General features: G+C 46.1%; 1 long non-coding RNA gene across 2 annotated transcripts in view; it reads right to left on the reverse strand.

The window, feature by feature from the left end:
• The window catches only part of LOC130148981 (uncharacterized), an 80,119-nt gene extending 54,564 nt beyond the window's left edge, over window positions 1-25,555 (reverse strand). The window contains exons 1-3 of one of the 2 annotated variants that reach the window (XR_008821736.1): window positions 25,470-25,555; window positions 13,815-13,927; window positions 884-1,054 (exon numbers count right to left, since the gene is read on the reverse strand). This is a non-coding gene — a long non-coding RNA (uncharacterized LOC130148981). Of the gene's footprint in view, window positions 1-883; window positions 1,055-13,814; window positions 13,928-25,469 lie in introns of those variants that run through there. The other variant, XR_008821735.1, reaches the window with a different exon arrangement.
• Between the last annotated feature and the right edge of the window lie 459 nt (window positions 25,556-26,014).

A 26,014-nucleotide genomic window follows, 5' to 3' on the forward strand; every position in this document is an offset into this window, starting at 1 on the left:
GGACATTTTCCAATCCTTTCAAGACCTTTGTAGGCTGCCAGAGTGAAGGAGAGGGGCCTTGGCATAATGGAAACCCTGTCCCCAGAGAGGAAACGTGAACAGAATCCTGCCCTGTCTTGAGGCCCTGGACTTTTCTGAGGAAAAGGTGACCGATTCTGTTGTTTGTACAGTTGCAGTTACAGAAATGGCTTAGCAAAAGAATAAAAGCAAAGGCACTTCCCCTCACAGCTCCCTCTTTGCCTTGCAAGTCTTATTTGCTGACACAGACAAGTTTTGCTGATGTTAGCACTACAAAACCTGAGCAGCCCCCAGAGGGGGAGAAGGGGCCTGATCAGCATTATATGGGGACAGGGACACACTGGGGGTGAACCCAGCAGAGCCCCTGGCCCACACAGCAGATCTGAACCTGTCTGGTTTGATTCTCTCCTACCCAGTGTTGCATCTCAGTCCAATTCCAAGGCTTTCAGAGGGTCTCTCTTCTGATTAACATCAGAGCATAACAGCCTGGCCCTTCTCCTACCACAGCTTTGGCACTTACTACAGCAGAGGCTGGATCAGGCCCTGAACAAAAGCAGAATCAGGCCTTCTGAGGCACTGTCTTAAAGGCTGCAGGATTTGGCCTTTTTGTTGGCACTTGGGCCAGTAGTATAGCTGCCTTTTTTTTCCTTCACTGCCTCTTTCCAGCTGGGAGCATAACACTTTGGCCAGTCAATGATAAAATGGTTTAATGTAATAAACATGAATCTGTCAGACTTAAGTGCCCTAAAATATTCCAGGCTGCAAATGCAGGACCAACAGTGAGCTTGTTGATACAGCCTCAAGCCAGAACTAATCAGACATAGACACCATTTGCTTTCAATAGAAATTGTATTCAAGAGGGCCGCTTCCTGCTTGCAGGGAAAGATGGGAGGCAAAACAGAGTGATGTGGCACAGTGAAAGCAAAGAGTTCTCTCCCGTCAGGCTAAACATCACAGGGTTTCAATGTCTTGCAGGGAAAGAGGCTCACCATTTGACTAGAGATCCTGCTGACTCAGCTCACAGCTGAAGATCTTCCTGGGAAGAAAAACCATACAAATAAATAAGACCTTTTTGTGTGCAGGGTTGTAAATAACAGGTAACGAAAGCAGAATCAGCAGCCAACAGGCCGGGGCTGTAAAACTGCACATGTTGGTGCTGCATTAGGACAAGAAAACAGTCCTTTACCTCCTTCATCTGGCACAGAGATAACATTAATTAGCCTTTCAAGTGGCCCTTTGATGCCTAGGAAAGCCAATGTCACTCAGTTCTGGAGTCTCTGCAGGCAGACTCAGAAAAGAACTGGCAGGAATTCAGCGCAGATGCTTTCCAAACTCTGTTATGCTGGGTGTAAATCCAGCCCAGCTCTGCTAACAGCAGAGTTGTGATTTACATCAGTGGAAATGAGAGCAAAAATCACTGGAATTAGCCCTCTGAGATAATTTGATCTGATCATTAGTGATGGGTAATTAGAAGCACTTGAGCCTGTAGCCACATACACACACACAACCAACTGTCCCTGAGTTAAGCAGAAGTCTAACTGTAGCTCACCATTTTCACAGCATTATTATTTTCCAGCTCTACTTTGCTGGCCTCCTTTCAGGACACACATCCCCACCCCCCGAAATGCACACAGGATAGCACTTTTCCTTTGAGAATTGCAGGTCCTGGGAGTATTAAACCCCAAGACCTGTTCCAACCAGATCAGCAGCTCTGCTTTGCAAACTCAAGGAATTCGGAAAACTTGGAGTGAATCCAGGTTCAAGAGAACTTAACATAGATGTGACAAGGGCTCCCTGGTGCTACAGTTATAAATAACAATTAATAATAATTAATCACTTAATGACAAGGTTCCCTGATCAGTCATGATCACAATTTCATGGCTGATATCACCATGCTTTGAGACAGATATGGCAGGCTTGACCTTTCCTCCTCACCAGCTTTATGCTGTTATAATTCTGTTAAGCCAAATCCTCAGCTTGTATAAATCAGCACAGCTAGAGTGACTTCTGATTTATGCCAGTACAGGAAGGGAATCCCATCCTCTACATATTTTACCAGCCTAACAACCTAACACATAGCAAGGCAGAGAGTCAAATACAGAGTAGGACTCTTTTCCTTAAACTGCTGTCTTTCACCTGCAGAAAGGAAAATAAAAATCAGCTTTCAGGCTTCTCGGTATGACTGCTTCAGGGTCAGGAAGGGGAAACTTAAGTCTGTCTCCATTTCCATGCAGTTGGTGTTCTCCTCCTTCAACATACCACATGACTGCTGAATGAGTACTACACTGCCTAATTACATTTGATCACCTCTGAAACATCAGATTTCAGCCAGTGGAAGAGGGACTTTTCATCTATAGCCACAGCCCAAATGCTACCCAACTTCCTAGGGGAAAGAGAGATAGGAGAGAAACACTCCCTCCACCCCCAGAAGATCTTTTAATACTCCTTTCTTCCTGTGGCTCTTTCCACTTTTCCAGGGGCTGCAGAAGACTGCCTCCCTGATTGAAGTGAACTCCCTCTAAAGGCTTTCTCTCTTTAACAGACTCGAGGTTGTTCTGGCCGAGTGCTCTGCTGTGTGGGCACCCTCCCCGCTTCTGATGTTCTTATTATTCTCATTGTCATCAGCCTGAATCATTTTGTGCCCCTTTTGTTATGCTCCCTAGAACGGCCTGTGATAAAGACACTTCCAGCATTGTTACTACTTTTGCAAAGTTCTTTTTATTTCTTCTCCAGCCAAACAATAATCTAAGGGGCCATATTTGAGGTAGCATATTAGAAAGTGCCTGCTTTATTATCAGCACAATATGGGCCTGTAATCTGATAATGATAAAAATCTGCCCCTTTGCTTTGGCTCTTATCATTTAATTGGAGCGAAGGAGCACATTCGTTTGTTAATAATTTTATAATTGGTGCTATCTGCTGAGACCCATCAAAGGAACTGTGTGCAGCAACTGCTTTCAGTACAAACCATCTTCCTGATAAGATGAGCTTTATGGCATTTAAACGCTCCTGTTATTGTTTGCAGTGCAAAGGGTGCTTTCAGGGCGCACAGCCCACCTATAACACCTGCAGCTCGGCACTAACCCCCACCTTTGCATGCTCCCCCAGCTCCCAGCCTACACTTGGACCTGTCTGCTGTTACCAGGGGAGCTGGTGGCTTTTGCAATCCCTTCTGTTCTGGTTTAACTAGACATCCCAATATTTTGACAACGCAAGGATTTGTCTCTTCACACTTGTGTCTCCATGTGGCTCCCAGCCCAACTCACCTGAGGCATCTCCTCTCTCACTCCGCCATCTGCTTGTGAGCAGAAAGAAAGCAGAGACAGCTGGATCCGCACAGGGTGTGAAGGGAAGCACACGCCAAAGGGTTTGTTTCCCCCAGCAATGAAAACACTAAGGATGTGTCTACACTGACAGTCAAGTAAAAGCCAAGTCTGTTCTTAAATCCAGACCCATACTGTTTACACTGGGGCTTAGCCCCATCGCTGGGCTCTGTGGAGGTGAGATGCAGCTGAGTTCATCACCTCTGCACCAAGGCAAATGCAGTGGATTAGCCCTGAGTTGCTACAGCCCAGTCCACCAAGTGCTGGCCTATGCTTGGCAGCTCTTCCCCACAGCATGGGCACTTTAGCACAGCAAAACAAACAGTCCACAGATTGGTCTTTTGCCTAAGGGTAAATAGCACGGTTTAGCTAGTTGTCATAAAGCTGAACTCTTCCTCTCTCTCCCCAAAAGCCCTTATCACTGCTGCAGCCAGTGCCTACTGGGATGAGTCCCTATACCCTGCCCATGTGTCATCTGGGACAGTGGTATCTGGACTAGCCAAAACCATGCCAGGAAGCGAGCTAGCAATGAAATACTGTGGGCAAGTGAAGACACTGGGCACCCTGCACCAGCCACAGCTGGACCACTCCCTAAGTCCCCAGGTCTCTGGAGCCACCTCAGCTGCAGTCGGATGCTCCCCTATTAGCACACTCCAGCAGCATGACACACAGTGGCTAACCTGCTGCAAATATCCCTAATGCAAACAAGTTCTAATAAGCTGTTGCTCTCATAGTGCTGTTTGCATTAAGGCACAGACAGCAGGCATTTCCACAATTACATGTTTGTTTAAATACCAGCTAACATAACAGTAACCAAAGCCTAACGAGAGGTGCTCCTGTCTCGAGCTGCCCTTGACAAAGCAGGGGCCACCTTGCCTCCCTCCTCTGTGTCTTACACACAGCAAACCTCTATGCACCATCTTCTGCCCTGAGGGACTCAACAGGAATGGCCAGTAAAGCAAAAACTGAGAAAAGAACAAGCATAACAAAACAGAAAGCTGAGGTTGATGCATTCACTTGACTCCAGATATAAGTGTTGAAGAAAAACAGCCAAACTCATCAAATAAATGAGAGGTATAAACCCTGCAACAGCCACACAACCGTAGTACCCAAATAGCAGCACAGGGCACAGTTCTGCAGCAAAGCTTGCTCTGCTTACAGGTAGGAAACGAGAGAGTGAGAGATGTTTTGGAGCATCATACTGCTGTTTAAGTCATTCTCACCTCATTTGAAGTCTGGCTGCCAAGTCCTGCCCACCCCACCATTTCAGTGACATTTATAAACCCAGAAGTTGTCACTGTGACCAAATGACTAAGCAGCACTTCAAAAAAACCTACCATCATCCTCCCACGCTATGACTTCTCTTTACCAAGCAAAAGAACTGAGGCAAGCAAAAATCAGGGCTAATCCTTCAAAACGGATTACCAACACCAGGCACCTGGATTTCTGCGAGGTCCCTTCTTGAAACAACCCTGCCTTCACCACCCAAATGAGGAACAGCACAAGGCAGCTGCAGAGCTGAGGGCAGGATGCATCAATCTTTGACAATGTGCTCTTCTTCAGACCTGTCTTAGGGCAAGATCTGATGCTGTGCTGTGGAAGATACACTGGAATTTTCTGGTGCTTTCCAGGAATTCCTGGATCTAGAAGCTCAAGGATTTCCCAGCTGGGAATTTTCCCAGTACCTTCTCCGAATTTTCTAGTGTTTTATAGGAATTTCTTGATCAAGAAAGGTTCCATGCCCAGGATTTCCTGGAAAGCCCTAGAACCCCACGCCGCCACTGCCAACACCCTCCTAACACTCTGGTGTGTTTACCCATCACCCAGGAATTAAAATTTTAACAAAACTGATTAAATTTAAATTTGACCTTATCACATCTGGATGTGTCTATTAAGGCATCAAAGGGACAGCAAAAAAAATAATTCAATCTTTAATAACCCTTAACAACAGCTCTGTGTCTACCACCTGTGCTTGCATGAATGGCAAGGAGGAAAAAACCCACAAGCTTCATCTGGCAAACACCAAGTGGCTGCTGGCATCTGAAGGGGACATTAGGCTGCCTCATGCTGCCCTCAGTTGGGGCTGGCTTGGGACCTGCCACACAGTTCCAGGCCAGGTCTGCCCCAGGCACTGAGATGCCCCCAACCCTGCTGCTCCTTGGGAGCGCACATGAAACTGGGATAGCAGGGGGTGCAAGTCCTTCCCTAGAGTTCTCTGCCCTGTCCCCACCACCCCTAGGTGAAACAGGGAGGGAAACTGGTCCATCTGTGCTAGAAAACCCCAAGCAAGCCCTGTGCCAGAGAAACCACAGCCCAGGAACCATTCAGGCCCAAATGGCTGTTCATCTCCCTTCTCCACCTTTATACCCTGCAGCCCTGTCAGAGGACTCAGACTTTTTTTTTAATATCCCAGAATAAGCACCTGTTTGACATGAGCAATGATGATCATTTGATATAGCGAGGGTGAGACTAATTAAAACCTAGAGCTTTATGATTTCATTTGGCTCCTGCAAGACCTGGCTGTCTAAATTTATTTATGTGAGTTTTAAGTGGTTTATGCAAATTCTAGTGTTTGTGAAAGGCCCTGGATTCCCCAACATGGAGAAGAAAGTATTCTGTTTATTCACATGGCTGTCACAAGCAGCAGAGGGTCTGGCCCAGGCTCTGGAAGGATTCCCAAGGATTCAGCTGGGCTGTTTAAAGTGCTGTTGTTTTGACATAGATTTCCATCCACATCAATGCACTGGGGCTACACACAGACCAAATGAGGGCCCTGGAACTCAGGTGCGTTTAGCAAAAGCAGCTGAAAAACTTATTGTTCCCACCTGCAGGATCTGGAAGCTCTTTGCTGGCAGGACACACCACGATGCCCTGCATGGGACTTGCAGAGCTGTGCTTGCACCCAAGGGGTCCCACTGGCTTTACTGCATCAATCAAAACCCTGGTAGAAATTAAATCTAAGGCCCAGATTTTCAAGTTTCATCTGCCACCTCAGTGATGTGACCAAAATGGGAGATAAGACAACGATAAAGAAGTAGAGAGGCTGTGCACAAGGCAACAGCCTTTGGAGCAGAGAGGGTCTTTTCAACCTGTGTTGATAACACACTGAGCTCTTCAAGGGGCACAGACCAAACTGAGCTGGATTCCCTCACCTCCAAACCATTCTACTTGGCTTTAGTGTCTGAAGGGACAGCTCCAACTCTTGTCACTGGCTTCCCTAGTGCTGCAGAGAGCTTGGTCTTGTATTGGCAGCCTTCTCACTCCTCTGTGGCCCTGAATTCACCCACAGTGGCCTGTCATGCCTGTTGGCCAGAAAAAAGCACCTGCAGGGAACAGGCAGTCTCCTGCCAGGGACATCTCGCCTCTCTGAATGCAGCCCCAGTAGCCAGGAATTCCTTAACAATTCAACCGGGACTTGCAATGAATCAGTCATTCCGCATCTCCTGGAGTGGAGCCCAAATGTGCAGACACCCACTGCCTCCCAGTGCTGGGTTTGAAAGTTGGGCCCTGCCCACCAAGCCTCTCTATAAATGTCCAAGACAAATGGAGAAGTAGAAATAACCCACACGCTCCAAGCGCCACCTAATAAATTACTCCCAATTGTTTCCTTTATTTTAAAATAGACACAATATTTCCTTTCCTCCCTACTTTCCTGGACAGTTCAGAGGATTAATTAATATTGGATACACGTTTGGGTCTGACACACTTTATAAACAGTTAGTATTAATCAGATTCGAATTGATCAGCTCTGGCTTAGCGCAGCCCTTGTCAGCCACTCTCACAACTCAGTGCTGATTGCCGATGCTGTGATACATGACTGCACTGTGTCTGAGCCAAGAAACGTCCATTGGGACAGTCTCCCACTACCTCTTAGACCATTACAGTGTTTTCCTATCCCTCCACATCATGAGGTATGCACAAACCCACAAGAAGTGTACCCCTGAGATCATCCAACCTAGGCAGAAGAAAGGGAGGGCAGAGGATTTACATAAAATATCCCACAGGAGGCAGCAATGCACGTCTGCATCACCAGCCTTGTGTCCATGCCTGGTATTCAGCCCTGCCCTCCACGCCAAACTTTGTCCAACTTTGCCTTCTCAGTATTGTCTGCTTCCCATCTGTATCACCATCTGCAGCCTGCCCTTTCTTTTTCTTTTTCTGCACTATGCTTAAACCCTGGGATAAAGAGACAGGAATGCTGGATGGATCACAAATTTGGGGATTGCTGTCAAGCACTAGCCAGAGGAGACCCCTCTCAACAGAGAAGTTTGTCCTGTTGCTCACCTTCTGCTCTTTGCTGTTTGACACATGGTGTCAATCAGCTTTCAACTCAGATGTCAATAAAAGCTGCTTTTCTGACTGCAAGGTCTCTGCTAAGCATGGCTTTTGGGACTGGAGAAGCTGTTCACCAGGGTCTGCATGTCTTATGCTACATCACCTGAGGAGTAAACAACAGGCTCCTCTGAAAGAGACCTCTCCAACTGTTTTACATTTTGAGGATACACTGAAGAATCCCCTGTCTGGGATGCAGGAGTGTCATGATTTCACATGCCACACACATGAGCAGTGAACACTCCACATACGCCATCACATCAAGCAGTTTGCCACAGTGCTCTGAATCATGGCTCCCTCTGCAATCAGGATCAGTCCCCCTGAAGGGACAGGATCAGCCCCTCTGAAGGCAAATGAACTTGCCCTAAGGTCCATGTTTAGGGTGGAAGGGCACTCAATGACTGCTCTCCACCAACACTGGAGGGACCTTGATGGGATTCCTTGCAGAGGACTGATGCCATTTTGCCCTGTGTGCTGGCAGGGGTCAGGTAAAAAAAAGTCTTTGCTTAGCAATTCTGTTGTGCAGTTCATCTTGCACCAAGCTAGTAATAGGAAAAAGTAAACCCATGTAAGGTGACAGACAGGTGAGGTAGGAACTGGGACCTACTTACCCCACTTTTCCCTGCAATAAGACAGAATGAGCTGACTTTCCCCAGCTACAAATAGACCAAGGCATGTCCTATATCCTGCCTGCAGAGCCCAGTGATGCTGGCTCAGCATTAGCCTGGCCATCCTCCAAAATTGGATTTCCAATTAATAGCATCGACTCATCACAGAGAAGCAGCAGCTCAGGTCTTAGCTGAAGGTCAAGGAACTTAAGGCAGCACAGGACGGATTTACATTCCACCTAAGTTCCCAAGTCACCTGTGGCATACAAGGCAGAGGCTAGGCTCGATGCACAAGCCTCTTATCCAGCAAGGACAACAGGCGGCTTTTACATGAGCTCAAGATCCTAAACCCAGTAGCACTGCAGAGAATTGGAGAGGGAGAAAGAGAGAGCTTTTCCCCCACTACTGGCAGCCACTAGGCTAGAAGAGCGTTTTCAGCCTCAGCCAAAAGCACATGCCACCTGGATTGTGGGTGAAAAGAGCCTTAATAGCATTTACATAAACTTAAGGAGACTCAGGTCACAAACCTACCCTTCAGCGTGGAGGGAGAAAAAAAGACCACCCAGATGTCATCAAGCCATCCTCTGTATCGGATGAGGCCCTTGGAAACACAGGCATAGCACAAAACGCCACCTTAGAGCCACCACTTGCATTCTGAAGCATTTCCCATTCTTCTGCCTGGGCAAAGGTTCAAGATTTGAGGTTGGAGGGGAGAAGGGGAAAAGGGGAGAAGGTATTTTATTTATAACCGCACATTCATTTGATTAAGAGCTGTTTCTGAAAGATTTGCCTGAAACAATAGAAAGGGAAGGGGTGGGTCAGTGGGGGAGAGAAATCATACACTACAGTTTAATCCAAGAAGCACTGCAGAGGGTTGGGAAATGGCTGGCACTCTCTACCCAGCCCCTTCTGAAGCAGCTGAGCAGAGCCAATTTCCAACTCAGAGAGACAGCAGCTCCTGGAAGATGCTTTCCTTCTACATCCCTGGAGAAAGGAGTCTCTGTTCTGGACAGATGGGATCCTTTTAATACCAGTTTCATTTTGGGGATGGAGAAGGGTTAAATTCCCAATGAAAGGACCAAAAAATCCATCAGCTGAGACTCACTGGACCACCTCCTCCTCTCCCCGTAGGTGCTGCAGCTTGGCAGGCCACTATAATCACCTTATCAGTATTTTCCTACCATATAAATTCACACATAAAAAATCAATTAACTACCAGTGTTGTTGATTATAAATCAACTATTTACATAATTAATTACTATATCTTTAATAAATGGTATGCAGGAAAGGAAGCCGGCAAAATATAGCCATTCTTTTGGCATCATCAATTATTTGGAAGGGAAGGCAATTACACTAAATCTTTCTTCCACCTAGCTCTCTTGTCAAGGGAAATATCTCCCCCTCCTTCATCCGATTCAGAGCCTGGAACTGGGCCTCCAACATCACATTACTAAATTGCTTAAGCAGCATTTTAAATAACAAAAAGGGATATCATTTAATTTTTTTTTGAAACATGAAAATCAATAAGCTGTCCTTCAGCTTCCCTGAGTGATTGGCCAGGGCTGTGTCTCTCCAAGCTAATTCAATTTCCAGCCTTACTCAGAGCAACCAAGGCTTCAAAAAATAATCAGGCTGATCTTATGGGCCCATTTGGGACTTCATCGAGGAATTCGTTTCATAGAATTAGATATTCTGTACTTTTTGAAAGGAGATACATTCCTGTCATTATTTGGAGAGAGACCCTGATCAATAATCCTTACTGATATTTATGGGTTACAGTTCCTTGCATGTACATGTACAGTGACATGGAAACCAGCTACTGGATGGGGAGTCTGTTGACTTGGACTGCATGGGTGAGGATCACTGCATGGGTGAGGATCTCTCCAAGGGTGGATGCCCCGAAAGTGTCAACAGATGTTTTCTACCTGGAAAGCTCAATCCCCAGGTGCATGGGAGGGGAAGAGTTCGTAAGGCTAAGCACCTTTTATCGAGGGCAGAGTCCGGCCTAATAACCAGGCTGAGTAAAAGTCTGGCAAGCAAGGAAGGCTGGCCCCAGATGGGAGGAAAGAATGGCAGCTGGGGGGTAGCACTGCATCTTCCTCTGCTGAAGGCTCTGCCAGGTGATTTCCAGTAGCTGTGTAGATGAAGTCACCAACTGTTGCCCATCTGCAGTTTCAGCTACACAACTCTGCCAGCAGAAGGGACTACCTGAGCGCTCCCTGATGTCAGAAAGTACATCAGCAAAGGCACCGAGCTGTGAGCTGCAGCAGCAGAGGTACAGACAGACACCCTGACCAGCCTCCTTTGCCTCTGAGGGCAGTCCTGCCACAGCCGATAAGTCTCTTCCCTATAAAACTGGTCTAGGTCGTCTTTCCTCTACAGACAGCTCTCACAGTTTCCAAGCTGGTAATTACATCTCCCCCTATGTCTGTAAAGCACCTAGCACAGCTCTAAATGCTACTGTATTATCAAAGATTAATCCTCCCTCATGAAAAACCCAATGAAAAGGGAAAACACAAAAAAATCCCTCCACAGCCACTAGATTTTAAGAGCAGAACAGGAATTCAGAGCAAGTGTCCCTCCAGCCAAGCAGCCTATCTCCAAGAGTGGCCAGCAGAGGATGCTTAGGGAAAGAATAAGCAACAAGTATGGCATGAATTTATACCTTCCCAGCAGCAATCAGCAAAATGAAGGTTGAGCCAGCCCCTGCATCTGGAACATCCTTTCTAATAGTTACGCTCCAGGATTTTTTCTGATGCAGGACTAGCATCTGCATGCCCTTCCTTCTATTTCAGGACTGCATCTCCATACCCCAAGACTGATGCCAGGGGTCCAGATGTGACAGTAATGGGGGCTACACCAGTATCAGAGCAGGGAAGGCAGAAAGCAGGTCATTTCTTTACAACAGCTTATAAGATTCAGTGGGAAATGATCACTCATTAGAGGTTTCACAGGAAAATGAAACAGAAGTATAAATCTGCTCTGGAAACCTTGACGTCAGCTACAACATTAGGTCATACAGCACAGAGGGAGATCCCTATTCAATTCACTGAGATTATAGACTCATTCATCAGAATCCTACTAGTTTCATCTCATTAGTCATCTACCCCAGAGCATAAAAGATGCTGTTAGCCATTAACGGGTGACTAGCACTGTCCCATTTTACAGATAAACTGGGATAGAAAAGAAAGTTAAGGTGACCTCCCTAAGGGCAGATGCTGAGAACAGAAAAGCAGTGGCCCACTTCCTAGTTGCTTTATGCCCATGAGAGATTTCTCCCTCAATACACAAGTCTGTGTTTTGAAAAGAGTGTGTGTTTACACAGAGCCCAGTCATAACAGAGCAAATTTGAACATCCACTGAACCACCATGAACAACACTGTTTGAAACATTTTCTCCATCTTTCAAGATTATTGCAGCATCTGTTGATCACATTAAGTTGTAAGTGTGCTGTCTCCATGGAGACTGCAGAGTCTCCCTGGGTTTCCAGTTACTGTATGTGGTTTCAACTGAAAGCAGAGTCACCCAATGAGTCAATCTCTATTCTGTGTAATGAGAGGAAAGGATGTCACTGGGCTGATTGTTAGGTATGATGGATAATGAAGCCAGATTTATCATTACACTTTCTTAAAGAGACATAGTTATGGAAGTGACACCTCAAATGGGGATTTGTGTAAGGTTTGTTAAAAGACAGTCCTTAAAAGCAGTACGCATCCTTCTTCCTTGAAGGGATCTCCATTCATCCATAGGGAAACTCTCCCCATGAATTTGCACAATAGGCATGAAATAACCAGAAACTATCTTGTGAAACAATCAGCCACAGATAAAAGCTAGTCTTCAAAGGGAAGACGACCACAGCTAAAACTTCTTTTGCTTTTAATCAGCTTGGGGCCCCCTTGCAAGAAAGGTAAGGAAAATATTTTTTGTAATGAATCAGGAATGTACAGCCAGCATGCAAAGTGACAACAGTCATAAGGAAACTCAGTTAATTTGGCTTGCAGACTTAATTTGGTCAAATTATTGGAAGCCCTGGAATTCTGTCTTTTAACTGTGCATTTGATTTTAATTCTTGTAAAGGAAAAAACCCATCATAATATCTGAATTCAAATCCTGCAGGAGACGAATTAAACACCAAAGCAAGCAATGACAAGAAACAAACCACCTCTTACTGCAGATGCTTTATAAATGAAAAAAAACCCCACAAAACACCAACTCTTCTTTTTCCTGTTCTCCCAAGCTAAGAAGGCAGCAGAAGCTGACCAGTCTTCACAGCCTTTACACAGAGAGACTTGATTCAAAGGGCCTTCCTGCAGGGACAGGGGAATATTGAACTGATGAAAAAGGAATATTGTGCGCAGAATCCTGGTTCCTCCTTGTAATCATATCTCCAGCCAGCTCATCATCATTTTTCCCTTTTCTCCATTCTGTACAGACTTTTCTCTGCACCCTCCACTTGCAGCCCCAGCATGAATTGGACAGTTCTCCTGTTGGAGTCACCTCTGCCCAAGCAGCAGCACAGTTGAGAAACCCATGCTCCAAGAGCACTCCCACTCCTTCCACATGACTGCTGCAGCACTGTCATGCTTGGTGGTGTGCCACAAAGTTGCAGAGGGCAGGAGCTGCTTGGGAGAAACAGTGAGGGGACCTGCTCACCTACAATACTGTCTTGGAAAAATTCAGCTCTGTTCTCTAATGCTTGCAGAAAAAGTGAGCAAGCTCTGGATCCTCATCTGAAGCCACACAACCCACTGTTCTCATTTCCATTCTCCATATGGCTGCAGCAAGCCACATGGCTTGATCCTCCCCTTTCCAGGGACTGGGCTACTCCTCAACTCTCCTGTTTGCAAGATTGGAAAACTGAGGCACAGAGGTGCTGGACAGCCTTGACTGGTGCAAACGTATGTGACAGTACTGTGCATCTTTTATTCTCATTTACAACAGAACACAGCAGGTGTGTGATTCATCAGGCTGAGACACCCTGCCCTTGAACTGGTGTGAATGACAGATGAGGACTGATCTAGAACCATGCTCTCAGCCATACCAGTATTCCATGCCTTCCCCCTTATTTACACCCATCTCTTTCCAAAACTGTATCATAACAAAACACTCAACAGTATTGCTTGCCTGAGGACAAGGGGCCATTTAAGGGGCACTGAGCTTTGCTGTGGTTACAGGCTCCACACAGGCAGACCAAACCCGAGATGACTGAGTGTGGCATCCCAAAAGGAGGGGAGGGAACACAAACAAACTGCTCTGCTCTAAATGAAAGAGCTGCTGGATTTAATGTGACAGGGCCTGGGATGCTTCATTTGACACAGACTGGCAGCAGTCTGGTGATTGGCAAGCGCTCAGAATAATGGCTCTCTGGACTGTCATAACATTGCAAGATCATCTGCAGAGCAGCCCAGCCAGCCTCAAGCAAAGCATGGGTTCTGCTGGGTTGTGGTTAAAAATGAAATCAGCTCAGTGGCTCAGGACTCTCCATTGTCAGAACCTGGAAGGAGGCAACCCACATGGTCTAGGTCACACATACCTGGCTGAGCCCTTGATTGCTGTCTGGGTATTCGTATCTCTGGCAAGGGCAGCTCCTGGTCCATTCAGAACTGCAGACTTGTTGCTTCATGTGTTTATCCATGAAAAGAAAACCTTGGAAGAGGCAAGAAGGAAAAAAGTTTAACTGAATTGCCCTCAGAGGTATGTTGCAGAGATCTGACTCCTTTTGCTGTTTCAGCTTGCAGCCATGCATGTATTTGCAGCCCTGGACAGCAGCGTTCTCACTCCAGGACCAGGTACCACCAGCTGAGCTAATATCCAGCCTGGTGCTCAGCTGCACAGGAGGGTCCTGGAGAAAGGTGGAGGCTACAACACTGCACACAGAGCCAGATCAAGGCTTCTTAGTGCTGTAGGAAGGAATTGACCTTATTTTTCAGACAGGAGCAAAAGAAAGGAGCCAAGGGAATTCTCAGACATAAGCTCTCTTGGACACTACCACCAGTGGCAAAAGCCTCAAACCTACCAGGAGCTGTGCTTTTCCTTTCCACAAAAGAGGACAGCAGGAGCATGGTGAAGACAAATTTTCCCTCAAATCCCATTACAGCATCCCTATTCAAACCTGGCAACACCCCAATGATCTTATAAGACTTGGAGGCAGGCCAGCAATCTTCTCTGGGAATAACAAGACTTGCTGTCTTCTAAAACATTCTGCTATCAGGAGACTCCAAATAGCTCAACTTACTATAAGAAAAAAATGACACTCTTAAAGAGTATAGTGCTATACTGAAGCTGTTATACCTAGGCTGCTCTGCTTGAAACGGGGTGTGCAAACATGTTCAGATAGCAGTGTCCACTGCTGAAGCTAGGACTCTTCACTGCCTGTGCGCAAAATACCATGCCTTCTCCCCCCTTAATTACACTGCATTTGCTAAGCCTAGCTAAGGGTGGGGAGGGTGATGGTGTTGCTCTGAGCCTGGTTACAGCCTCCTGCTACAGACCCTAAGCTGCAGCTTCACTGGGGCGTTACCTTCCCCCTTAGTCTTGGCTGTGATAGCAGAGCAGCTGTTTGGGTGGGAAAGCAACTGGTGTCTGAGCAGTGGTGTGGTTCAGTTGTTGCCCAAGCTGTATTTATGGTTTCTAAGCTGGCAGTGCCTGCCTGAACAGGCTGGTTTAGAAAGCTGTGTCTGGTTCCAGAACCACATTCAGTTTGCAGTGGTGGAAGAGGGTATTTCAAAACAAGCCAGGCACTGGCTTCCTTCTAGGTTAATCCATGTGGCTCCCGCCTTGTGTGTTTTGGAACATTAACAATCCCCACAGCAGCAATGCAGTGCAGCAGCTGCAAATCTTTCCTGCTAACCACTCTCTTAACAAGAAAGAAGATAATCAGGCCATTTGCATTTTGGTAACCTATGGCTACACCAGCCCTGCACCTTGCTGAAATTAAAAGAAAAAAAAATGCCCTGAGGGTAAACACAACCAGAAGATTACAGGATAGGCGATTTCTTTGTGAGATGCCATCATTTCCTCTGACCAAAGTCTTCCAAGTCAATGGGTGTTCAGGGTACTAGGAAAAACACTGGCTCCCCTTAAATAATTTTTTGTTAAAGGGCAGCTGGTGAAACCTACAATCCCAGTTGCTAAAAACAGCATCATCTGTTATGTCCCATACCATCGCAAAATGTTCCATTTTATCTGAGCTAAAACCAGCTTTTCTCTGCTGGAAACATGCAAATATCATTCCTTCATAAAGAAGCCACCAGATGGGAACTTAATAACTGTAGACTAATTCACATTGCCTGGAGTTGCAAAAAACACCAAACTTTGAAAATTCTTGTTTATACCCTGCTTATTCAATAGTTTAAATATGTTTCCATGCACAGGCATCTGGCCCACAGCCAAGCTGTGCTAATACTAAGGCTACTTCTCCATGCAGGGGACAAAGCTGAAATGACTGGTGCTGTTTTTGGCTCTCCTTGGCTTTTCCTGCAGAAGGGAGATTTACATGGCATAATTGCTCTGAAGGTGAACCGATGGGAGTACATCAGCTCTGCAAAACCTGCCCTTTTTCTCTCTGCTTGTTATTTTACTCTCTGTTCACTCTTTTAATATAAAGTCCATTCCCCCCACATCAAAATGTCTGTGAAGTGAAGCAGACTTTTTGCTCTTGCAAAAGTATGTGGGAGAGAAAATGGCTTTGCTGTAGGAGGGAAAGAAAAAGAGCACAGGAAGGAGATGGACAGCAGAACACAAAGAAAGACTGATATCCCTCTGTGCTCTTAAACTTAAGCAGGGGAATACAAACCCCAGAAACAGCAAAAGAAATAAATTCTTCATGTATCCATTTATAACCAGAACAAGTGTTTGCAGTGTGGGGAATAAAAGCAGGCACTGACAGGGCAGCTTTCACATGTTAACTCTAACCATCCTCCAGCACTCCTACAAAGCATTTTGGTGCAGGCTGGGCCTGGCTTTGTGTACAGGCAGCTTTCAACAGCTTCCTGCAAGGCCTGATTTCACTTCCTCCCTGATGCTCAGGCCATCAAAGCTTCATCTTTGCCCCACTGCACCCTTTGGGCAGGACAATCTTCTACACACACACATACACCATTCCATGTAGACCCCTACAGAGATGCATGACAGACTTTGGCTTTAGGAACATAGATCAGCACGCACAACCCAGTCAAGGAGGTTTCCTCCTGCCAGGGCACATTTACCTTCAGAGCATGCACTAATGTCCATACTACTGCTGGCACCTATACTATACTGGTAAGGCCACACTGGGATCTCAACATGCCACTACCATCTCCTGTTTAGGTGTCTAGTATCTCCTAGCTCTTGGAAGTCCTGATTTGTATCTTCAGGCACAAATTTAATCACTGCAATTTTTAGCAGTAACTTTTCCTAGGTGAAAGTGAGCAAAGATGTGGGACATTTGAGATGCACCTACAGGAGTAATATCTACGTTTAGCTGAACCACCCATTCCTCTTAATCACTGCCTTCACAAGGTTCCATCACCGCCAGAGGAGTTAAACAGCTTCTTGTTCACACATTCATCTCTGCTCACCATATTGTTTGCACTGACAACTAGAAAATCCCCAGTCATCACCTGAGCAATTCAGCTCATTGCATCAGGGTGACCCCAGTATGCACACTAACAGCAGCAAGTCCACTGTCTGCATTTTGCATTATGTGCCTGTGATAGAGTTCCTGTAAAGGGCAGGATCAGTTTAACATGCACAGGAACCTCTTGGATTCAGTTAACACCCAGGTTACAGCCTCTGTTTTAAATATGAATTATAGCCTTTATCTAAATCGTATGGGTGTATCTGTTACTGAGTATATTAATATGAAAGGTTGTTGAAGACTGCCTGCTAGTGAGGGCTGAAGTACAGAAAAGCCTTCTTCCAGGTCACATCCAGAATCAGCCCAGGTTCACAGTCATCAAGAGGTGAAATGAGACTGTGATCCCATCCCATTTCCTAATGGGAAGCTGGCCACACAGCAGAGCTGCCACCATTGCTACTTGCTGACTACACAGAAAGACCAGCTGGGCAGGGCAATGAGCAACCCTATTGCCCAGAAAAGCAAGGGCTCTGGGGGCAATGCAACACACCAACACTAGCATTAGCTGCCTGTAGTGCCATTAAACAGGGATACCAAACTTCTCAGGATCGCAGGGACAAAAGGTCAGTAGGCGAAATGGAGCCCTTGCTATAGCTGGAAGCATCTGCACAGGAGAAAATAAATTCTGCAATTGCAAATGCTGGGCTGAAAGCTGAGGGCTCAGAGTACACAGCTCCTCTTTCCTCCCACCAGTAACACTTCTGCTGCAGTAACTTTATTGTACTGTAATATTCCCACATGGGAACCCTCCAATCTCTACAGATATTTTACAGTCTTGAAAGATAAGCACAGAGGAAGGAACACGTAAAACCAGATTCTCAATCCATAACCAAAGCAGGAATGAAGAGAAATCCAGCTATTAAAAGGAGGCTCATCATCCCTCCAACACTGAACTGGAAGCTCAGGAGGCATGAGAGAAAACCACAACTTTTGGAAAATATGTGTCTCCACCACCCACTCACTTCAAACAGAAAACGAGAAGTTAAGACCCATTCACTTGAGATTAATGCAGAAAGATAGGCCTGAGACTCCACCTAGGCAGTAAATGATAATTAAAAGCTGCTAACTCTACCATCAGCTTTTTCCTCACTGGGTGTACAGAGAGGGAGAAGAGGGAAACAGGGACAGAGGGAGGCATTTCATACTTGCATCTAACCTGTTTTCCAGATGAGTTTTTCAACGATCAGATTCAATCTACTGTAAAAACTTCCCAGGGAGACAAACCCTCAGCACATGAACCAAAAATGTAATGATCTGGGAAATACATTCCTCTTTAGGGGGAAGAAAACTGGTTTCACATTTGTGCTCCCACTTTTATTGATCACAACTATGAAGATTTCTTTGCTACAGAGGAAAGAGACACAGTGACAGAGCCATGACGCTGAGCCAGCTAAAGGCACAAGGATCGGATCCTTGTCAAATACACTGCCCCTTGGAGAGGCTGCCAAACTGCATCAGAACCAATGTCTGTCTGCTCATTCTCCTCCTCACATTAAGTACTATACTGGACTCTGCCAGTAGAGACTGGGTTAAACATGTGGTTTAATAAACCCACAGTAAAATTTATCATTAGCTAATGTATTTTTACATATTTTTGCCATCTGTAGCAGTGTCCACCCCTTTGGTGACTCTTGTTAAGTGCCTGGCCTCAATGGCTTCCTGTGGCAATGAGTTTCACACTAATTATGTAGTACGTTAAGAAGCACTTTTTTTATCAGTTAATGCAGCTCTGGCTACATCTGTATTTCCAACTTCTGCTAAAAGGTCTCTGGTCCCTAATCGATGCTGCTGTGCCACCGAGAATCCCCTTGTGACCATGCCAACCACTGGAAGTCTCTGCTTCCATTAGCAGAGCTTTTCAATTGGGTTACCAGAGCTCAGCTATCAGCACAGAGGGGAACGTTGCCACTGTAGATCCAGTCACATTTAGAGGTCCATGTCTGTGCAAAGCCCCAGGGAACAAGACCTTCCACTGGCTAACTGCTGCAGCTGCAGTGACTAGACTTGCAAGTCAGAGGTCCTGATTTCACAGGAGGTCTGAAAACAATGGCTGTTCGTCCTCCATGCCCTAGACCGCAGGTCCCTACTATGCTAAAATAGCATGAAATGCTACCAGCTCAAACCAGGAGGATTTTATATGCATATGAGCAGCCATGCAGTTTGAAGAGTAACAGAGAAGGAGGCCTGACAGTCCAGCCAGTCCCTTGGATAACCCCAGTTACCCAGAAGCAAACCACATGACCATGTTTGTCATCATATTTAAACATCGCTCAAAAATGATTCCTTCAGAACTTTACAACTAGCTTGTAGCAAGCACCTTTATAATCATGGATAGAACATGATTTAGCATTTAGAAGTTATCAGACTAGCCATGATTACCAGCAAAACAGGCAGCTAAGGAGAACCGGCACACTCGTTGCATCAAATGCTTTCTACAGAACAGTGTGGGTCAACAGTGAGAAACCTTTGGTTTCCACCCTCAACATTTGAAAAGGCCCAGGGCACAGGCAGGCAGGGAGGTGAGGGGGTTTCTACAGTATTCCCAGGAAAACCTTAATCGGATTCTGTGCTGGCTGACACAGTCCCTTTGCTCTTTCACTACCTGGTCCCAAAGGCTTGTGTTCACATTAGCCTGATCTCACACAGCATTCTACATCAGAGCTGAGGACTGCAGACTGCAGCCCAGCACAGGGCTACATAGACACAACCAGGATTTAAAGAGATCCTGTGTCATCCTGAGAGGGCAGCACGCTGAGAACTGGGGCTTCAGAGCTGAATCCCACTTAGCCTTCGTCCTCTCCCCAGGACAGAGCTGACCCACTTCATAGATGATGCTCTCTTCCTTCAGCATCCAAATGCCGCTGCATCATTTAGCAGTACTCATGGGCTAATTTTCTCCCTCAGGGACGGTAGATTAGATACCACAATTTCTCTCTCCCTTTGAGTTTTCAAAAGGTCTTTCAAGTGTAATAAACTCAGGTATTTATATATCAATCTGCGTTTCCTGAAGCACATATTATAGAGCCCTGGGTCATAGCAACATCGTTACAGTGAGTTTTAAAGGGAGCAATGGGAATAGATAGATAAATAATTCTCTCTGTGGTGCCCTTTCTATTTGTATGCTGAAGCTTAGAGCAGCTCCTCATCTTCGACACACCTTCAAAAATACAGTGTTCCACACTGGAGCTGAAAACATCAAGGTAAGCAGCAACTGATGCTCCAGAGCTAAACAAACAGCCTTTTCCCTTTTAAATTAAAGGCACTTACGCATTACCTTCACTCCTAACTTCTGCTGCTTCCTCCCACTCCTTAATCCCTTGAAGCTGGTGCAAACCTGCAGTCACTGCTTTTCAGAGCATTTGTGCTGCATCTTTACACTGCCAGGGACATTACAATGTGGGGAAAAGGAAAAAAAAAAAAAGAGGTCATGGCTTGGCTGCCCTGGGGAGCAGCATCAGCCCCTCTCCATATTCTGCAGGATGCTGTGGCAGCTCAGCCTCAAGCAATCTATTCAGTCACAGACCCTAAGGCAGGTTCTTCTGCTTAAGCACTTGCTTAATGTTTTGTTGGACTGAAGGCTTAAACTGGGCCAAAAAAGGCCTCCAAACACCTGCAGAACTCCTTGGTACAACACGGCTCTGATATGAGCTTACCCAGTTCCTAAAAAGCATAGTACACATTTCTGACTGAAGAATAAGCTGAATCACATAAAAAGACTGCAGAAGGGTCATACGATCTCTTGCTTACTCGCTGGCTGACACAAGCAGGTCAGATCACTCACTCCAATAACAGCATTTTATTGTTGTATTCACAGGCCAAACTAAAAAATCAGGTTCCTCTGGCACTAGGTGATATACAGAAAAGCTGCCAAAGGTTTATGATAGCTAGAAGATACGAAGAGTCATACAAATGTCTGGAGTCACCCAGCACACGCCACTGACTAGGTGGCCTGACACCTAGTCCAGAGCTCTGGCCATGCTTTCCCATGTGTACCACAGACCAGCTGTGGACTGACCAGCTTTCCCCCCTAAATTCCTGCTCACCATAGGTTTCATTATGGTTTATAAAGGCATTTTAATGCATTGACTTGCCTATGAGGAGAAAAGTGCCCAGCATTTGTTTAAGTGTCTTTATTAGACCTGAAACAAATACTGCATCATTTAACTTTGAGGCTTTTGTTGCTGGTATCAGTCTTGTTCTGCAAATCACAGACTCAAGACTGCATCTAACCCCTAATAAGCAAGCAAACTGCTATTCGTCCACCTCCCTGCTTTCCCCCAGCTGCTGTTATCTCTGTGTGAGACTGGGAATTGGAGGAAAGAATGACCCTGTGATTGTCTAAATCAGCCCAGCTCTAATTTACTGGAATATGGTTTGAGCAGCTAATGTAACACCTACTGTGAGCAAGATGGAGCTATCTCCAGGACTTCTGTAGGCTAGGAATATTCACTTAAATGGCATTGTCTGGCTGCACTCACTGGAGGGCCTGCCATACCACAGAGAGCAGTTAACCCTTGGAGTGTGAAATTAGGTCAAAAGAACCAAGCTTTCAACTGCAATTGGAAAAGTTAACTTTCCACAGAAAATTGGGTGTCCTGTTTGCCTCTGTCACTTTCTCAACTCCTTGTGTAGCAAATAGCTGGAGCAATTACAGCACTCAGGTAAACAGACACTAGCAAGGCATCCTCAGGATGCCCTCAGTCTGGCAGGAGCTTTTCCCAGCTTCCCCAGCTCTCACCAAAATGGCTACATGTCATGTTTCCCACAGCTGATCAAGCAGCTGGTCTCTCCCTAGATAGAAAGGATGGAATTTTTCTTAAATACTGGACTGAGTCACACAGAAGTCAGTGTGTTCCCTGGCCCTGGCACAGTAGTTTAGCTTCCCAGAAAATTACCTTTGCCTCTGTCCTTCAGCTAGCTCCTCATGGAGGTGAGAGGAATAATTCTGCCTTTGCCTATTGTCTGTAAGCATTCTGAGGCAGACACTGGTTCTTGGCCTGAGCACATAAAGCACCCATGACTGCAGTACTTAAAGGAGCAGGAAAATGCTCATCATATAACCAGCTTCAGTTTCAACAGTAAGGTATCAAGCTGTTAAGTCAACACTCACAAAGTATTCTGTGAGTATGAGACCAAAATCCTATTTTACCAGGTTTTGGCAGAAAATGTATTTGATTTAAACTTTTCACACAGAAGGATACGTTTTCAAGAAGCAAGCTTTCCAATCAGATGCTATGGCTTTTACATAAAAGTACATCTGTATCAAACTAATTATCCCCCTTTTACAGATGGGGAGACTGAGGCACAGAAAATTGAAGTGGTGGCTCCATCTGGACCCTGAGCACCCAAACCACAAGCATCAGTCAACCAAGTAACCTCCCTGAGACAGAGGGCCAACAGTTCAGCAGCTAATAAGGGGGTTATCCCAGCACCTTGGAGCAGCCTGTCTCCCAGGGGCTCCCGACAGGTTCCCTTCAGCAGCAGTTTTATCAAAAGATGACTGTCATCTTCCCATGCAGCACATTTCCACTGAGGCTGGCTTCAACTGCAGGTAACATCCAAGTTCCTTTTCACTGACAAAAGGACAAATGGCAACACAAGGAATGTAACACTTTCAGCCTGAACTTTCATCATTGTGGAATCACTGGAGTTTAATTGCTCACAGAGCCAGAGTTCCAGATTAAGCTGCATGTAATCCCTTTACCTTGCAATTCACAGGGTTGTGTACAGGTAGCATGTAACCTTCTGGTTTAAAACCTGCCTTCTAGCAAGCACAAGCACAACTCCCATTAGCTTCTGCAGTTCAGAAGCCGATAAACTCACCCAACCTGAAAAGCTAAATCAGTAGAGAGCACCCTTGTGCTGCTCCACTTCCCATGCTGGGAGATACCTCTTGTCCATTTATAACTCACATAGCCTTTTCGTAGAGAAGGCCACTTCCAGGAGCCGACTCACTCACCTCCCACAGAGGAGCCTGCAAGCACACAGAGCTCAGCTACAGTCACAGTGGCAAGGGAAGACATCCCCATGTCATCGTGCAGCCAGGCAGCACAGACTGGGCATAGGCTGAGGGAAAGCTGCCTGGATACAGATAATGTCCTGGTTATTAATATCCTGCTTACAGCTCCTTCATCATTCCACATATCTACTTTCCCAGAGCAATGATACACCAGCTCAATGGACCACTTAAATTAGTGGAGGATCCCCTGGCCAACCTCAGATGAAGGCTTCTCTGCACTCCTGTGGTACAGCTGCAAACCATTCACCTGGTCGGGGACAAGGCATCCTGCTTCATTCTGGGGATGCCTTTCCCATAAAAAGATGATCCTTTCATAATGTCAGACTAGAGGGAGACTGCAACAGTTTTGAAAGCCACTTTCAAAGGAACAGCATTAATGAGTGTAGCACCATCTCTGGGGGGAAAAAGAAAAAAAAAGAAAAAGCAAGAAAGACTGAAGTACAGGAGACAGATGCGAGGACAACTTAAAAAGAGACTAAGCAACTTCAGAGGAAAAGTCCATGTCTGGCAGAGGTGCCTGGGTGTCTGGATCACAGAGCCAGTCTATGCCACTCACTGCCCCCAGATGTCCTGTTGCTTACATCAACCACATAGCAAACATGACAGCACAGTATCAGCAGCTGAAGCCCCTCCTACTTCTGCAAAGCCAGCATGCCACCCCAAGGGACTACCAAAACCAACTAATGGGCTCAGCTGTTGCAAGACCGAGCCAGGGAGGCTTTTCAGGTGTTCTCCCACTCCCATGGGTACCATCTCTCCCCTTTCTTGGGCCACCCTGAAGCAGGCAATCACCTTCACAGCCCATCAGCTGGTGTCCTCCCCAAGCACCTGTAGCACACTAAGCTCAAGAAGGATAATAGCTGTGAGGGGTTAAAACATGCCCTCACCTTGTCTTGCTCTAACTACAGCTAAAACCAAATTTTCAGTTACCATGTTACTTTAAAAAACACAAAAGCCATGCAACCCCCCCACCCCAACAGGCTTTATCCTAATTCTCCCAGGAAATAATGACTTTCTGTTATTAAATAATGTAAAATGATTGAGGTGAGTCATAAAGCATTTGTATTAACACTAATGGATCCATGATTAATTTTTTCTTTATTTTATTATTATAAAACTTGTCTGTATCTCCCCCCCTTCCTCTGTCCTCCCCATCACATTGTGTTCTCACGGGAGGTAATCAAGACTTCACTTGAATTTCTCATTACTTGAAAGGCTCTGCATCACAATATAATGGCACAGTTTCATAATTACGATTAAAAAAACAGAGCAAGAGAAAACCACAGTTTTCAGATGCTTTTGTTTTTCAGTCACCCAGAAATTAAACAATTGCTTTAAAACATATTTGAAGGAGAGGGCCATTTTTACCTACTGTTATGCAAAAACCATTGTGACTGAGCTTCATTTTGGAAAGTCTATTCTCCCTCTTTACTTTCTTAGACCACCTCCTCCCTCCTACTTTTTCATTTTCTGTTGTTCCTTTTGATAAAGTACTCTGCAACATTAACTTCCATTAAGATTCAAAACTAGACTAGTAACTTCCATTTTACCACTCATTTCCCCAAAGGTCAATTACCCACTTTGTGCCTCAGTTTCCCATTTGCAGCAGAAGACACTACAGCAGCTAAAGCTATTGTGCTGGTTTTACCCAGAAATCTACAGTCTTACACAGCATACTTTAGACCCTGCCTTTAGAAGCAGGACACAGGTGGCAGAGATGAACAGAATTAGCACTGTTCTCTGCTTATAAGCTTTGAGAACCCATAGGATATAAGGCTGCATTAGATACAACGAATAATAACAATTATTCTTATTATTCTACCTAGCACTGGCCTAATCAGCTAGAGATATGTCAAAGTAGCAAGACAATATGGTTTATGTGGGACTCTTAAAAAAATTCTGACTCAAAATAAAAAGTCTTTGTTGGGCAAAACACCCGCATCTTCTGCAGTGCTACACTCTTTGTCCCCAAGCACACTCCCTGCACAGCACAAGCCAGTCATCCCGGTACCTGGGGTCCCTTCTCATACTCCCTTGTGTGACTAGAGGCACCTTGCAGTAATCACACAGTGCCTCAGTTTACCCACTGCTTCCTCTACAAAGCCCTTCGGTGCCCTGAGGATGAAGCTGCACAGCAAGGCTCTCAGCAGCACATACAATGCTCAAAATGCTCAGGAAGAGCTGGAAGGAAACTACCTGCAAAGCAGCCTGCTGCTCCATCACAGCACAGCCTGCACTAGCCACAGAAAGGCAGGGATCACCGAGGCTCCCTCTCCTCAGTTTCATCCTCATAACAATGCCAAGCAGCTTCCCCGTGGCCACAGAGAGCGGCTGGCTCTGCAGGAGGGAAACTCCCCACCAGCCCTGGCCCTGCTCAGGGAATGAAGCCCTCACATAAAGGCCCTGAGGCCTAGACAAGCCCCCAACAGCCTCACCTCTGCAACTTGACAGACAAGCACATGAGCTGAGGCAAGGAAAAGGAGGCTGAAAGAGCCTTTACACGCTTTCAGTTGACAAACCCGGGTAACTCAGACTAAACCTTTACATCTTACCTGCCAAAACCGATATAACAGCTGCCAGCAAAACGCACCGGCACCACTGTGAGGGACTGCCTGCCCAGCCAGCATTTATAGCCTCGCCGTGAGGTAGGGCTGGATGTGATTGGTTGGGGTGAACAGGTTGCAGCAGCCGATTGGCCAGTGAGGGAGCGCCCCCCCCCCCCCCCCGGGGCGCCGCCATTTTCCCCTCAGAGGCGGCTCTGCCGTGTGAGGGGCGGTGTAGGTTGTGCTTGAGGTGGCTGTGCTGCTGCCTCAGCTCCCCGAGGGTTGAATGTGGGTCTAGATGTTTTGGGTTTGTGCTTGGTGTCAGACGGGTGCCCAGGCATTTCTCTTCCTTGCCCTGATTCCAGCTGTTGAAGGGCAGCCTGGCTGCTGGAGCCAATAGCTCTTGGAGGCAGGACCAGCTCCCTGAGTGTTGGCACAGCTCCCAGGGCCCTGGCCTCCGGCAGGGCCCGATTAGACGCTGCTGTAGAGCAAATAATGCCAAAATGCAAATAGCAGCAGCAGCAAATTCTTGATTAAATATGAACAAGCGCAGA

The sequence above is a fragment of the Falco biarmicus genome, chromosome 4, assembly GCF_023638135.1.
Source record: "Falco biarmicus isolate bFalBia1 chromosome 4, bFalBia1.pri, whole genome shotgun sequence".
Classification (NCBI taxonomy): domain Eukaryota; kingdom Metazoa; phylum Chordata; class Aves; order Falconiformes; family Falconidae; genus Falco; species Falco biarmicus.